This window comes from Triturus cristatus, chromosome 2_1 (assembly GCF_964204655.1).
Source record: "Triturus cristatus chromosome 2_1, aTriCri1.1, whole genome shotgun sequence".
Classification (NCBI taxonomy): domain Eukaryota; kingdom Metazoa; phylum Chordata; class Amphibia; order Caudata; family Salamandridae; genus Triturus; species Triturus cristatus.
Window position 1 is genome coordinate 1,161,574,746 of NC_140581.1, and position 15,365 is coordinate 1,161,590,110.

At 50.4% G+C, this 15,365-nt stretch overlaps 1 long non-coding RNA gene across 2 annotated transcripts in view; it reads right to left on the reverse strand.

Moving 5' to 3' along the window:
• Positions 1-11,478: 11,478 nt before the first annotated feature.
• The window catches only part of LOC146866514 (uncharacterized), a 30,372-nt gene continuing 26,485 nt past the window's right edge, over positions 11,479-15,365 (reverse strand). For both annotated transcript variants that reach the window (XR_014971895.1, XR_014971894.1), the window contains exons 2-3: positions 12,704-13,084; positions 11,479-11,919 (exon numbers count right to left, since the gene is read on the reverse strand). This is a non-coding gene — a long non-coding RNA (uncharacterized LOC146866514). The remainder of the gene's footprint in view (positions 11,920-12,703; positions 13,085-15,365) is intronic.

Below are 15,365 nucleotides of genomic sequence, written 5' to 3' on the forward strand. Positions count from 1 at the left end.
GAAATCTGGTGTTGCTAGTACTGGAGCGGTACACATCGCATGTTTCAGCGTGTCAAAGGCTTCTTGGCATGCAGCTGTCCATATGACCTTGCGAGGTTGCTTCTTTGAGGTCAATTCTGTCAAGGGGGTTACGATGGTACCATATCCCTTGACGAACCAGCGGTAATACCCAGTGAGGCCGAGGAAAGCTCGGACCTCTGTTTGGGTCTTGGGGGGCTCCCAAGCTAAGATGGTTTCTATTTTGGCCTGGAGGGGTTGCACCTTACCTCCGCCCACCAGGTGTCCCAAGTACACGACAGATCCCTGTCCAATCTGGCACTTGCTGGCTTTAATGGTTAAGCCAGCGCGTTGCAGCGCCTGCAATACCTCCTGGAGGTGTTGCAGATGGTCCTCCCAGGTGCTACTGAAGACCGTTATGTCATCCAGGTAGGCCGCTGAGAAGGACTCCAGGCCAGATAGTACCTGATTCACTAACCGCTGGAATGTGGCCGGAGCATTTTTGAGCCCAAAGGGCATCACTCGGAACTGGTAGTGGCCCTCGGGGGTGGAGAACGCTTTCTTCTCCCTTGCTCCATTGGCCATGGCAATCTGCCAATATCCGGATGGCAGGTTAATGGTGCTGAGGTACCGGGCTGCTCCCAGCCGGTCCACCAGCTCATCTGCACGTTGGATGGGGTGAGCATCTGTCTTCGTGACAGAGTTCAACCCCCGGTAGTCCACACAGAACCGAAGCTCTGGCGTCGTACCCGGTGGGGCCGCTTTCGGCACAACACCACTGGACTAGCCCACGGGCTGCTGGAAGGTTCTATCACCCCCAGCTCCAGCATTTTTGCCACCTCACGCTGGATGCTATCCTTCACTCGGTCAGAGAGCCGGTAAGACTTGTTCTTCGCCGGGGGGCTGTCCCCTGTGTCCACATCATGGGTACACAGATGAGTGATTCCAGGCGTGAGGGAGAACAATGAGGCGAACTGTCCCAGGACATGGCGACAGTCCCTCTGTTGCTCTGGGGTCAAGGATGGGGAGAGGACTATACCTTCCACCGAACCATCCTTCTCTTGTACCGCTAGAAGGTCAGGAAGAGCTTCACTCTCCTCCTCTTCGCTCCCATCCGTCACCATCAGGAGAGCAAGCTCTGATCGCTCATGGTGCGGCTTCAGGCGGTTGACGTGGAGCACCCTGAGGGGCTGACGGGGGGTTTTCACATCTACATCGTACGTGGTCTGGCCTTGTCGCTCCACAATGTCGTACGGGCCAGTCCACCGGTCCTGGAGGGCACAAAGCTCCCCAGGTTCCATAACCCACACCTTCTGTCCAACATCCAACTCGACCGTCCGAGCATTGCGGTCAAACCACTCCTTCATCACGGTCTGGCTCACCTCCAGGTTCTCTGTGGATGCCTTCCACAGCTTGGCCATCTGGCTGTGGAACGCCAGCATGTAGCTGACAATGTCACGGGGAAGCTTCTGTGAAGTCTTCTCCCACCCCTCTTTCACTAAACTGAGGGGACCCCTAACGGGATGGCCATAAAGCAACTCAAACGGGCTGAATCCGACTCCTTTCTGCGGTACCTCCCGATAGGAGAATAACAAGCAGGGGAGGAGGACGTCCCATTTACGCCTCAAGCCCTCTGGAAGGCTTTGGATCATCCCCTTCAATGTCGTATTGAAGCGCTCTACAAGTCCGTTAGTCTGGGGGTGGTAAGGAGTGGAGAACCGGTAGGTCACCCCACACTCCTTCCACATGGCCTGCATGTAGGCCGACATGAAATTTGTGCCCCTGTCCGACACCACGACCTTGGGGAATCCCACTCGGGTAAAAATTCCCAACAGTGCCCGCGCCACCACTGGTGCAGTGATGGTCCTCAGAGGAATAGCCTCTGGGTACCTTGTGGCGTGGTCCACCAAAACCAAGATGAACCGGTGTCCCGCTGCGGTCGGAGGGTCCAATGGCCCAACAATATCGATACCGACCCTCTCAAAAGGGGTCCCGACCACGGGGAGCGGTTCCAACGGAACCTTCAACTTAGTCCCAGTCTTGCCACTGGCCTGACAAGACTTGCAGGTCTTACAAAAGGTGTCTGAGGCAATTCTCATCCTGGGCCAATAAAAATGGGGGACCAACCGTGCAAAGGTTTTGTCCTGGCCCAGATGTCCGGCTAAGGGTATCTCATGCGCTAACTCCAGCAGGAAGGCCCGGTAACACTGGGGGACCACTATGGCCCTCGACGATCCATGTACCGGCACCCTGGGCTCACTGTATAGGAGACCATCCTCCCAATACACATGATAACCTCCCAGCTCCTGACTGGCCACTTGGGCTTCGGCCTGTCGCTGCATGCCTTCAAGCGTGGGGCACGTCCTTTGTGCCTGACAAAATTCTTCCCGGGTAGGCCCTCCTTCCACATGCCAGTCAGCAAGGGTCGGCAAGTCCTCCACAGAAACGACATCTACCTCCGCGGACTCCGGAGGCACCTCTGCGGCCTCTCCATCTATCTCACGGGGCATGTCCTTTACCACCTTCTTCTTTCTTCTTCTGGTGTTGGGTTGGGCCATTATTCCAGGCTCCAACCCAGGGTGAGTTTCATGCTGGGCAGCCATGGACCGCGTGACTACGCAAGTCCACCCTGGTAATCCCAGCATCTCGGTGTGAGCGTGAAACTCGACATCTTTCCACTTGGTGTGCTCCAGGTCGTTCCCTAGCAAGCACCCCACAGGCAAGGCAGGGCTCACAGCAACTCTCAGTAGGCCTTTGACTCCTCCCCACTCAAATGGAACACGAGCCACTGGATAGTGACTCAGACTGCCGTCAGCCAATACGGCCGGATGGAACTCCTCGGGGACTACTTGGTCTGGGGACACCAGCCGCCGCACGACAGTGGTCATGCTGGCCCCTGTGTCCCTCAGAGCTTCCACCTCCTCCCCATTAATTCTCACCCTCTGCTGATAATTAGCAGTATTTTGGGGCAGGGACAATACGGGGACCACTTCTCTATCCCTGAGTGAAACCAGCGTCAGGCCTGTCCACTCCCCTTCCCTATCTAAGGGCAGCTCCACCTCAAGCGCTATACTACTCACCCCGGGACTTTTCCCACCCGTTGGGGCTGGGGGCCGCTGGCGACACTTGGGATCTCCCCTGTAGTGTCCAATCTCCCCACATTCGTAGCACCGCACAATCCTTGGCTGCTGACTCCTGTCAGGGTAAGTGGGTCTTGTGGAATTGGACGGGGGTGGGGTTCCTACTCCCTTCCCAAACTTATTTTGGAGTCCTTTCGAGAACTCCACCTTTTTATCTCCCCTCTCTTTCTTCTGGGGGAAACCATGTCCGCCTTTCGAGCCATCTCCCCCGGGGCCCTTGTGAGACACCCGGGTGCTCACCCAAATATCTGCCTCCTCCGCAAGCTCACGGGGATCCATCAACTTGCGGTCCACCAGATGTTGGCGCAGCTCCGTAAAGCTCTTATCCAAGAGGTGCTCCCTTAAAAAAAGATCGTACAACCCTTGGTAGTCCTGCACCTCGCTGCCACGCACCCAACCATCTAGTGCCTTCCTCGCATAATCAAAAAAATCTACCCTTGTCTGTGTGGACAGCTTATGGCTGCCACGAAACTTCTGCCTGTACCTCTCAGGGTTAAGACCAAACTTTTTTAACAAGGCCTCTTTCATGGGGGCATACCTGACCTTATCCGCCTTGGCCAAATATAACAGGGTGTCCCTAGCATTGGGAGGTATATACCGGTATAACCCACCTCCCCAATTACTCTCGGGTACCCCATGGGCAGTCAAGGCTACCTCGTATGCCTCCAACCATTTCATGATGTCGTCCCCCACGGTGTAATTGGCAATTACTTCTTTAGGTAGGTAGAATTTTGACTCGTGAGGTTCCTTAGGTATGCTGCCACCATTGTCCTTATTGGACACGTTCAGTTGGAGGGCGCGTAACTCCAGCTCTTTTAGCTGAAGCTCGTGTGCCAGCTTCTTTTCCTCCATTGCCCATCTCTTGTTCTCTCTTTCTCTTTCTCTTTCGTGTTCCAATTTGGCCAGCTCCCACTTTAACTGCCTCTCTTCCCTCCTGTCCTCATACTCCTTTGGAGACGCGCTCCTACTAGACCCTGTCCTACTACTGGCCCCAGAACGTCTCCCTGGAGGCACATTTTCAGACACATCTACATTTAATATGTCGATCACTTCTTGGGCCCTCTCCTCCTGAGGTGCATCTGGTGCCTCCTGTCCCTCATCCCCTCTCCCTTCTGGGTGGGCTTCTACCCATGCCCTAATGGCGGTGCGGAGTTCCGGTCCTTTGGCCTTCCGCATCCCAGGCACCCCCATCCCCTGCCCGAACTCCCTCAGTTGCTTTACAGTGTACCCCTCGAGGTCAGCTAACCGGAATTCCATTCTGGCAGGTGGGGACCTAGACACTAAGGAGAAAATTTCCTAGGGTATAGGTAACAGTTATCAGCTAACCAGGACTCTTGCACTCTCAACCTGGACAGTGGAAATAACAATGCAGTAATCAATGGTTTCAGAGCTCTAGAACAAATAGGCGTTTAATTGTGGCGCCCTCCGCCTCACGGAAGGGTGCTGTATGGTCACAGGTCCTAGGATCCCACCGCTCGCCAACAATGTAGGACCTGGGGTCTCCAGGCCCTATGGGGCGGTAACGTGACACGAGCGGTCGGGCCACCGAAGGTCTGTGTGTAAAGCAACCATACAACACGCACCTCACATAGGACGAGGAACACACACAATAAGTGACGCCACACTGTTGGAATTGGGTAAATACTCAAGTTTATCCAAGCAGATCACGTTAGATGCAGTTCATGAGGTAGCAGTACATTTCATAAGCTGATAATACCATTCCTAATGTCAGTCAGAATCTATAGATGCTGGTGAATGAAAATGAAATGAAATGAAATGAAATGAAAAAGAATTTCTAAAGCGCATGGCTGCCCTTGAGCGTCCCAGCGCTACGTGTACACACAGACAGACCTCCTCTGAGCCGCATCCAGAGATGTTAGTCATTCTGGGGGAAAAGGAACGTTTTAAGGGATTTTCGGAATCTGGTCAAGCTAGGTTCTTTCCTCATGGATGTTGGGAGGGAGTTCCATAGCTGACCCGCGTTTATTGAAAAGCGGCGTCCTCCGGTCCTTGTTCTTTTTGCTCTCGGGATAGCTACCAGGTTTTCCTCGCCAGAGCGGAGCGTTCGTACTGATTTGTAAGGGCGGATCAGATCTCTGAGGATCGGAGGGCCTGTGCCTTGGAGGACTCTGAACACTGTACAGAGCGCTTTGAATTTCACTCTCGCTCTTATGGGCAGCCAATGGAGCGCTTTCAAGGCCGGTTTTGCTGACGTTCTTCTAGGTGTGTTCGTCAGCAGTCTTGCAGCTGCATTCTGCGCCCTCTGGAGCACGTTCAAGGTGTATTCCGGTGCAGCCAGGAAAAGGGCGTTGTTATAATCCAGTCTTGACAGAATAAGGCCCTGTACCAGCAATTTCCTAGAGTCTAATGGGAGTAAGGGCATAACTTTCCGTATTGAGCGGAGCAGCCCATAGCAACACCCTGCAGTTATTTTCGCCTGAGTGTGCATCGACAGCTCCGGTTCAAGCCAGACGCCGAGACTTTTTATGGATCCCTTCGGGGTCGGAGGATCTCCTAAACAAGTCGGCCACATACATTTGGGGAGGGAGGTGCAGAGATTTCCCAGCAACATCACCTCGGTTTTGGAGGCATTAAGCTTGAGTCTTGAGTCGGCCATCCATGCCATGATGTTGGTAAGGCAGGCGGCAAACTTCTCACCATGGCTTTCTGCGAGCGAGAGCGAAACAATCAATTGGGTGTCATCCGCGTACGTTGCGAGTTTCACTCCAAAGGGTGCGACCTCCCCCTCCAGTGGGGCCATGTAGACGTTAAAAAGCGTAGGGCTCAGTGAAGAGCCCTGCGGGACACCACACTGAAGGGGGGTGGGCACTGATCTATAGTTGCCCTCGCACACTTGATATGTTCGATCACTCAAGAATGACATTAGCCAGGTGAGCGCCAGGCCTCTTACTCCCAGCTCCTCCAACCGGTGGATCAAGATCTTATGATCCACCGTATCAAATGCCGCGCTCAGATCCAGGAGGACCAGGGCTGCTGATCCTCCTGAATCTAAGATGCACCTGCCCTCTTCTACCATGGTGATCAGCGCCGAGTCAGTGCCTTGACCGGGCCGAAAGCCAGTCTGGGTGTGCCGTAACAACTCGTTAGATTCCAAAAAGGACGAGAGTTGCCGGTTAACCCATTTCTCAGCAATCTTTCCCATCCCTGGCAGTAAGGAGATTGGCCGAAAGTTGGACAAATCGGTGGGATCAAGCCCCGCTTTTTTTAGCAGGGCTTTTACTATAGCCTGCTTCCAACTGGGGGGGACCTTGGCGGCGGCAAAGGAAGCATTGAGTAGATCTACTGCCGGTCCCGCTATGACATCCATAAACTGCTTTAGGATGTACATAGGCATGGGATCCGTCGGAGAGCCACTTTTTTGCGCGGCCAACTCTTTACAGAAAGCTTCCCTGGTGATCGGGGCAAACTTGTCCAGCACGGCTCTATCAGTGGCCAGACGGCTCTCCCCCAAGGGCAGGCTCTGACGGGACACGGGGAGGCCGGCTATGATGTTTTGAATTTTCTGGTCAAAGTACTGGGCCAGAAGGTTACAGCGGTCCGTACTCCCCTCTGAGGGTTCTGGAGATACTGGAACTTTGAGCAGCTCTTTGAGAATTTTATAGGTTTCCCTTGAAGAATTGGTTGATGATTTTATCCTATTTTCAAGGTAGGCCGCTTTGGTGGCATTGCGCGCCACTTTATAAGTTCTCATGGCTGCCCTGTACTCTTCTTTGGAGTTTCCTGCCCAGTTTTTCCGCCAGTCACGTTCTTTCTTTTGACAAATTTTTCTCAGAAGACCCAGCTCTGGGGTGAACCATAAGGATTTGGGGCCCCCCGTCTTCCTGTTGGCTATTTTCAGGGGAAGTACCGCGTCTAAAGCTGTGCTGAGCCATTCGCAGAAAGCCTCATCTGCCTCTATAGGATCCCTATTAAGCACCGGGATGGTATGTGTCAGCTTGCGTGTAAGATCGCCGACCGGGAGTTTCGACCATGCCCTTACTGGTACTTGTGCTGTGGCTGCCGGGAGAGATGGGGGAGCTGTAACAAAACCCCGTTGAAAGGGGATCAGGAAGTGATCCGTCCAAGGGAGAGGCAAGGACGGTGACATGGAAAGACGGGGAAGATTAGAAAACACCGTATCCAATAAATGGCCCTTGACGTGGGTGGGCTCCTGATTATGGAGGGTGATGTTCCCCAGCCCAAGTTCAGATCTAAGGTCGTTTGCAGCTTTATCCTCCGCTGAATCGAAATGTAGGTTTAAATCTCCAAGCAGGAGAAAGTTGGGTGCCGACGCTATTAGCAATGGGGCCTCTTCAAGCAGAGAGTTCGCGAACTGCTTGATGTTGCCCGGAGGCCGGTAAATCAGCAACCCCGACAGTGAGTCGTTGGGGGACAATTGAATCTTAAAGCTACAACTTTCCGCATCCAGGATAGACCCTTCAGCGGCCCTACATGTCAAAATATCTCTATATATAATGGCCAGCCCGCCCCCTCTGCCTCGCGGTCTGTGCAAGCAAAAGATACAAAATCCGGGGGGAAGAGCGTTCGCCATGTCAAAATCCGAACTGTCAGATGTCCACGTTTCCGACAAAAATAGCACATCAAGCTTGTGATCCAAAATCAGATGGTGGATGTGTAAGGAGTGCCTAGGTAAAGATCTACAGTTCAGGAGGGCTAGTCGAAGTGGTTCCCTAGGGGGGGGAGCATTCTGGGCCTCTTTACTTTCCGTAGTACATAGAGCACAGGCTTTGAAGAGCACATCCAACCTCAATCCCCTCGGACAGAGGCAGGAGGCTTTGGGGCAGAGAGACATAAGTTGTTCTTGCGAGTATGTGAGAGGCCCTCGCTTTGTTTTGGGCAGCATGTCTGGCCCTAGGTCCGTACGGGCCCGGACGGGCCCAGACGGGCTTGCCTCTGGCGCGCCTCCGGCGCGCCATCGGCGCGCCCGCTGCGCGCCGATGACATTCATGACATATCAGTACTGCCTGAGGTACAACTACCCTTCACATAGAGGTACACGCGCGCTTCGCTTTCCTGTAGCGCCTTAGGGGGGTGATTATGGCGCTAGGCGCGCTAACTGGTGACGACCTCAGAACGGGGCATCTAGCACAGAGAGCTACTCGTAATCGATGGCATTTAGCACTTCAATATAGAACATGAATAACAGAGCGCTGCTCGTAATCAACAGCACGTAGCACTTCAATATGGCACATGAATAACAGAGCGCTACTCGTAATCAATAGCACGTAGCACTTCAACATGGAACAGGAATAATAGAACGCTACTCGTAATCAATAGCGAGTAGCACTTCAATATGGCACATGAATAACAGAGCGCTACTCGTAAGCAATGACATTTAGCATTTCACTGCGGAGCATAGGTAACATAGCGCTACTTGTACGCGATGACATTGAGCATTTCACTGCGGAGCATAGGTAACAAAGCGCTATTCGCGAGTACGGATATTTAGCACTCCAGGTCGGAACAGGGCTATCAGAGCGCTACTCGTACTCAGGGGCAGCCAATGCTTCACACGGGGGCTGTCCGCAGGGAGCGCACGGGACTTGCGGAGCGAGTCTCTCGGGCTCCAGTGCAGTCACGGGGGCACCAGGAAGGGATCCCTCGGCGGGGTCTCTCTGTCGCAATGACAAGGGGGACTCCCACGGAGAGGGGGACCCGGGCTGAGGGTGCGGTGTGGCTCCCAACCAGTAGTGGGCGCACCAGGGACAATCCCAGCCTCCGGGCTTACCTCGTTCTCGACGTCGGAAGGCATCCGCTCCAGCGATGATGGGGGGACCTCGCACTTGGCTTCGCGCACCTTCTCACGCAGCTGCGACGGCAGCGGCGGGCCCCGGGCTTCTCTAAGGGCCTCGCGACACGGCAGGGCGCCTCTTCCGGCCTCCAGGCCGCGGCGGTGAGCGCGCTGGCTTCCACGTCACAGGGGGGTGCTCAAGTTAAGGATGGGGGTTCTGCGCTCAGCGGAGCACGCTGCCGGGGGTCCCAGGCCAGTTCAGGGAGCGCAGGGGTCACAGCGCTAATACCTGGTCGATCCCCGGTGGCTCTTCAATCTGCTTTGCATACGGCTTCAGGGGTCAGTCTGGACACGCAGTCTCAGCGCTTGGCATATAGGTTTAGAGTTCAATCTGGACACACAGTCTCAGCGCTTGGCAGATAAGTTTCTGTTCTCAGATGTGAGATGAAGTCTTGTTGGCGCAGATGTATCTAGCGCCCTTCAGGGGTTCTGTTACTGGGGGGTAGGGATGGAGAAGGCGACTAGGTCCTTCCTAGTCAGGCTGGGCAGAGGTTCTCTGGGTCCTCCTACTGCTGGGCAAGATCAGTGGGTTTCACAGGGTCCCTCACTCACTTAAGAGGCAGCACCTAAATGCTGTCACTCTCAGAGGCATAAGTCCCTGGCTAGGCCCTACCGCCTACACTCCTGGTGGATTCTTCCAGCTCTGCTTCACCCCTCTGGCCAACTCAACACAAAATGTTCCCTCCCTCACTTAAATAGCCCTAGGTCAGGTGACCTCTAGCCAAGGCGGCAAAAGTAAAACCCCACCTCTCTTCTAGAAGGTTCCAGCACATTCCAGGAGCTTCCCCACTCTACCTATGGGACAAAAAGGCGGGCTGGTGTTGCAACATTGTTGTGGAGTCCCAGCCAGCTCCTGGCAGCTAGGGTGCTACTATGAAAGACCACTCTGCAGTAGCAGGGGTCTGTGGCAGCCATCTTGGGAGAAGGGAGCACCTGCACCTTAACACTGATTGGCAATGAAAAGGCGCCCGGAGACCTAGTCCAACATAAAAATGAGGGTGGAAAAAATGAGGCATGATCAAAAATAGAAGGGGAGACCACCCTAGGGCTGACAGGTCCAACAAATTGCAAGACTACGTTTTGGTTATAAAGTGTCTGCTGACCCCCCACCTCACATTTGGTTTGGTTAGTTTCAGAAAAGCACAGAAAAACCAGGGCATGGTATGAAAGCCTTACCCCAATAATCGTGTGAACCCTAATATTTTGAACAGACCAATTTTCATCAAATTAATTCAGCTCCAAAATCTCAAAGAGATCTAGTGGTTAGAAACTACACTTCTCATGATAACATACATTTCAGCAGAGTAAAATAAAATAAATGAGGAAACCTTTATAATTGATTTCTAGATCAAAAATGAGGCAAAAATAGATTTATTACAGAGATGCTAGTATACTTCACGAAGAGTACTGAGAGCATTCCCATAAGAGAAATGTAAGACAAATGGGTAAAGTCTCAGGGAAAATGAAAAGTCACCCAACAGCAATCGGCAATGAAAAACTGAGAAAAATTAACCCCCACGGTATTTAAGCTCTAAGGGGCATATGCATCAACATACTGATTTGCAATTCCCAATTTGTGATTATTACGGACTCACAATTTGCAAGTCGCAAATTGCAATGCATCAAAAAATGTGCTTTTTTTTAGCGAATCGGTATAATTCGCAATCGCTATTTGCGATCTCGAAATAGTGACTTGCAATCTATGCGATTACTCTATTTACGAGTCGCTAATAGTGAATCTGAGAATCTGATGCAGCATGATGATGTCACAATCAGGAAGTGAACCATCCCATGCTGTTACCTGTGTGCTGAGCGTGAGGAGACAGACAGCAGGAGAACAGCACTAGGAATCCCTTTGGAACAGCTGAACCGGCCCAATTATCCAGCATGGCATCAGAAACACCCCAGAAGCAGCGCAAAAGGAAGCTGAAATTCAGTGAAAAGGAGTTAGAAATACTAATAGAGGAAGCTGTGAAGAGCCATGAAAAACTTTTTAGCAAACAGTCACTGCAGGTCCCAGAGTCCGAAAAAAAGAAAACTATGGCTGGGAATCCAATCAATAATCAGCACGGTGGGGGTCACACAGAGCTCCATACCTGATTTGCGCAAACAGTGGTATGACCTGCGGAGTCGGGCCAAGGAAAGGGTTGCTGCAAGGCAAGCTGAAGGAAAAAAAGACTGTAGAAGGACTATCCACACAAACAGCTCCATAGCCCTACAGGACTTTGTGGAGTCCACCCTTTAGCCTGAGGCTGTTGTTGGAGTGACGTCGATCGATCCGATGCACCGCCCAGTACCACCCAAGGTAAGATGCATGCAAATGACCATACAATGTTGGAATTACTAAACATACTCCTTAAGTCAGATCCGGCTTAATGTAGAAAATAGTATTCCAGACCATGTTTAACTTGTAACACGCAAATGCATTATGGGAATAGCAGTCAGCAAATCTAAATGGGAAGGCAAGAGGGTAGCAAACCAGCATAGTTGCAATCAATTGTGACAAGCAAGTTTAATCTCCACACAAACTGTGTTGAGAAATAACTTTATTCAATAATACAATGTGCAAAATCAAATACATGTCCAAATATGCAAACATAATATGCACTGTTTAAAATCAAAAATGCACCTGAGCAGGAGTCAGATGACAGTGAAGGCCATGCACCTCCGGAGAGTGAGTCACAGTCAGGAGAAGACATCACAGTGTCTCCATCACCCACAACACCTGCACCCATAAGAAGCAGGATCACAGTGGCACTATTGCCAACACTAGAAACAGAGGACAAGAGCCAACCTGACCCTCCAACAGCACAGCCTGTGCAGACACCCACATCAAGAACACGTGTCCAGGTGCAACGTAGGAATTCCCGCATCAGGAGATGCAGGGCAGCTGCACAGATGAGAGCTGGGGAAGGTGACAGTTCAACGTCCTTTGCTGGCCTGGAAAATGCAATGTTGAGGGTACAGCCCCTGCAATGTAAACACATGCGTTCAATGCAGGTACACCTTTCATATCTTGCAAGCAACATGGGAGAGATGAGTGACAGCATCAAACAGCTCAAAACAGCTGTGCAGGAAGGTAGCAGGGAGACAAATCAACACTTTGGTGAGATAACACTAGCATTCAGGGACCTATGTAAGGTGATACAAGAAGACCATGTATCCCATCGCAAAAGACACCATCAATTTCTTGGCCGGTTGGATGAGTACACTAGAGCCATCAACTGGCTAAGCACAACAGCTGCACAACTATCCCGACATGTTGTAGTCATGCAGTCGGGAAGGACTCATTGCTGCGGTAATGTGGCCAGGGGACTGATACAGGTCACCAATGCTGTGGAGCAAATGCAAACTACTTCTGTTGCTGCCAGCAGTGTCATGGGTGTAGGGGATAGTGAGGATGGCTCAAACCGCAGTAGCAGCATGGCACAAGTGACCGAATGCAGGAGGCGCAGCATGCTAAATACTCCAGCATCAGAGTGCTCAAACAGGGATGTTTCAAAACACCCAGAACGGGCATTGGGAGTGCGTGGATGCCGAAAATAGTGTGGATGTGTTTTGGTGAGATAACCATTATTTATATTTGTCTGGACTGATGTATTAGTACCATGGCAAAGTTATCCTGTTGCTTTAAAATTTACACATTGGCTTTTTCTGCTTGGTATGTGTGCATCAACACAACTGGAAGAATTTTTCTTTTCATAAATCACAATGGCAATGAAACCATGTAGTGTCTGGTTTAATCATTACCCACCTCAAAAATAATTCTCCATTATTTCTGCACGTCGTTGTCTTCCTTCTGCTGCACTCGATGCGCTTGCTGCTTGTTGTGGTTGTTATGGCTCTTCATCTTCGTCGGGATCACTATCCGAGAGTTCCAGGGGTACGCCTCTAGCAGTTGCTATGTTATGCAACATGGCACAAACGGCAACGATTTTACAGTAAGTGTCTTGCCTGTACTGCAATGCACTGCCAGTTTTATGTAGGCAGCGGAAGCAACTTTTCAGTAGGCCAAAGGTCCGCTCATTCACATTACTCGTTGACCTGTGCGCTGCATTGAACAGTTGTTCACTTGGTGTACTTGTATTCAGGTATGGTGCCAATATGAATGAGCGCACAGCATATGCGCTGTCACCTATGGGGTACAAGGCAATAGATTAGTCACTGCTATGTCTCACAATGACCAGAGAATCATCAAAAGAGAGTTACATGTGTGTACCAGGAAGGTATCCTTCGCCAAATTCACCCCCAAAGACACCTATATGTATGCCACTGTCTGAAGATGTAGGAATCATGCTTACTACCTGGGAATCTTGCCACTATGTCTGTGATGATGTGCTTTGCATTGCATATGACTTGTATATTCAGTGAATGATATGACTGACTATTCCTGTAAATGTATTCATTCACTGAGGGGGGACATATAGCTACAAGCATACCATCGACTCAACCAATTACATGGGGGGGGGTGGGCTAACTGGTAAAAGTCCAATTTTGTTTCCTACAATTTCTGTGGGGTAGAGGGAAATGTTATGTGGTGGTGCATCCTCAGCAACATAGCGTCCAGGAATGAGTTAAAGAGACGTGATAGTGCACTTTGGGAAACACCTCCTTCTGCAGCTATTACCCCATGGAAGTTACGTAAGGCTACAAGGTTCAGTGAACATAGCACCTGCACATGGGTGGGGATGGCATGTGTTCTGTAAGTCTGTCGCTGCAGTACTGGATCTAATTTAGCTATCAGATCATGGAATAATTCAACCTATATTTCTCATAAATCTCTTCCTCTGTCTGACCCAACAACGTAATGCGTAACCTAAAAATGCGTTCCTGTATCCTCCTTTTTCTCTGTGCTGCTGCCTGTATCCTCATCCTCCTCACCATGACGTACAGCACAGCCATTGTGAAACATTCTGAGGCATTCTGGGCCTGTTTAAATAGTTTTCAGTTTGTTAGCACCGGATGTGAATTAGTGTTATTTTGCATGTGCTAAATAATGAATTCTTGTATAATTGCATTTTTTGACTGTTTGATGCATTGGTTTGCGAATCCCTTTTTGAGAAATCGCTATTTCACGGTTGCAAATTTGAGAATCGCCAATTTAGCAAATTGACACCAAATTCTGCGATTTTCAATGATACATTGTTTAGTGCTATTTTGCGATCACAAACAGCAGTTTTTCATGCGATTCGCACTTTTTGCAATCGCAAAACAGCTTGATGGATGTGCCCCTAAAAGTCATATACACAAATCACATAATCTGTTAATAGATTCTGCAAATTCAGCATGGTATTGATGGAGCGCAGAAACCTAGGTAACGGGGAAATAGACGAGACCCGTACCGATATCCTCCCTTCGTCACAGACCAAACCTCACACTAATGCTTTCACACATGCAGTCATTGGTGGGGCCCATAACACCAACATTCACACGTCACTTCACACTGGTCTGCACTTACAGGAGAGATGAGCGGTTCAAACACTCGACATGAAAGGAATACCTTATGACCTATAGAAAGAAAAATAATTTACATATCTATACATTAATACCCTTTCTCCTGCAGATCTCAATCTTAAAACATCAAGGCACTCCTCCCATGTGATCGATGGATCAAATTAGTTGGATTGGTTGATGATGATTTTAGAACCAGCTAAAACACATTTCATGATTTCGATCTTACCTCCCTCAATAAATCACACTAACGCATTTCTTGTTAATCGATATTTGTTTATCTAAAGTTATAGAAAAGTTCAAATCAGCATTTAGCAAGTTTATATAAATTTTGATGTAAATCACAGAACACCATATTTACCTAATCTGGCTATGGGACGTCCTCTAAGTCATTCGCATAGTGTAGTCAAATTGGCAGTCAATTGGTAAATAGCAAACTTTTCTCTCTGGGGCGAGGAAGTGACGTAAATCCATCAGAATAAGGAGTGTTTTCAGCTCTGAAGAGATTGCCTTGAGCTCTCCGGTTTCACAGGTCGGAGCAGGAGTAGTTCATCCACCCAGGAAAAGACTACAGATCCCAGAATGCACTGACAAATCCTGAAATGGGTCAGAGAGCGAACTGGGGAACGCGAACGCTCTGAATACCGACAAAAAGCAAAGGGTGGGGAGGGTGGCTGGGGGCACGAATAAAGCTAGGAAAAGGAAAGACAGGGAGAGAAAAACGCTAAGTTTAAGAGATTAGCTCGAGAGAAAAGAAAGCTAGGGAAGAATTGTTGGAAAGAAGTATGATGGCATCCAAGGAAATCATATCATGCGTTCATGGGATGGGTGATCGCGCTGAAAGTTGAAGGGTGAGAGCGAGAGCGCTTGTTTTCACGTCAGGGGAGCGCCTGGTAAAGGGCTCCGCCATTCTACTGATAAAACTGATTGCATGGAGCGCCTGGTAAAGGGCTCCTAATTACGCT